Consider the following 1469-nt stretch of genomic DNA (forward strand, 5'->3'; position numbering starts at 1 on the left):
CTTCAAGTACAGCTCCTTAGCATCGGCCACATAGCAGGCAGACTTGGCATCAAAAGGTTTGCTTTGAGCCTCAATTCTCTCCTTCTCTGGTTTACGGAGGTAAATGGCAGCTTTGCCATAAATGGCCATCTCAGCGTCGGTACTCATGGTGCCGGCTTGTTTGTCTGTTGTAAAATCACAAAGGAGCAACTTTTCAGACTAAAGGTCTTGTAGTTAAACATAAATAGAAAAACGTGAAATTTTGCTGAACAATGAAATTAAATTAAAGCCTCCTCTTTGTTTTGTTCCCACGCAGTTATTCAGTCTTTTTTAGATTTAGCTGGCACTGAGAATAACCATTGTAGTATAGTTTTGTCAAAATATTTGCATGGATAAGTGTAGCCATTCGGGGACTGGTACATTGTTTGCTTAAAATAAAAATAAAAAAGTTCAAAGTTTTAAATTTCACCTCACCTGTCCCCCTTTCTGTGAAGTGTATTCCCCAGGCCTGATTAAAACAAGTTCTTAATTAGAAGAGGTTTCAAAACACAAATTGAAATAAATGTTCCCATTAACATTTAGCTCATTAACATTACTGCACATTAACATTGTAACTGAATAATACATTGAAGTGGTCTAAAGTATAAGAGTACAGACATACCACAAGCTGGATCTCACAGGTCCCCTAAGCACACTGCTATTCACTGAAAGACTGCTTATATTGAACTGGACTTGCTAACACAGCTGAAACTAAATCTGGAAGCATGCCAAATGTGGAAATACAGACAGCATACCACAGTTTTAACCGTGACTTGAGTTTTGCTTCATCAGCAGTTCAATTAGAGTTTATTTTGGACACAGGAGCACCATGTATGTTTGACAGAATATGCACAAATATAAAAATACATCAGTGTTCTATTGTTGTACATTAATTAATTCAGTTCATTTGGTGAAATCATAATCAATTAAACATATTCTTTTGATTGCTAAATTTCTCTACTTCACTAACATCTACAGTTTTCTAAGTCTTCTTATACTTAATGCTGTATAATAATTCTTCATTTACAATATCTCTGAGCTGAGTGAGCTTTCAATTTGTATCAAAAGGGAAAGTACTGATTGAATTTTTCTTGATCAGTATGTCAAAGTTTATTTTGGGCCGTTAAACACCATGTATGTTTGACAGAATATGCACAAATAAAAATACACCAGTTTTTTTTTTTCCAAATTAATTAAATTTAATTCATTAAATTAATAATATAAAATTATAATTAATAATTTAAAGATATTCCTTTGATTGCTAAATTTGTCTTACTTCACTCTTGAACACCATGTATGTTTTGTAGAACATAAACTAAATGAAGAACACATCAGAGTTCTATTTTCTTAAATGTTTATTCATTTTAATTGGTTATGACACAATAAACAATTTAAAATCTGAATCTTTATTTATACACTTTCACAAAACACTATATTTGGAAGACATTTGG

General features: G+C 32.4%; 1 long non-coding RNA gene across 1 annotated transcript; it reads right to left on the minus strand.

The window, feature by feature from the left end:
* Positions 1–6: 6 nt before the first annotated feature.
* Positions 7–665, minus strand: LOC113744243 (uncharacterized). Its single transcript, XR_003461384.1, has 3 exons — positions 641–665; positions 454–487; positions 7–164 (listed from the first exon to the last, which is right to left on the minus strand). It is a non-coding gene; the product is annotated as an uncharacterized LOC113744243 (long non-coding RNA).
* Between the last annotated feature and the right edge of the window lie 804 nt (positions 666–1469).

This window comes from Larimichthys crocea, chromosome XXI (assembly GCF_000972845.2).
Source record: "Larimichthys crocea isolate SSNF chromosome XXI, L_crocea_2.0, whole genome shotgun sequence".
In the NCBI taxonomy this organism is placed as follows: domain Eukaryota; kingdom Metazoa; phylum Chordata; class Actinopteri; family Sciaenidae; genus Larimichthys; species Larimichthys crocea.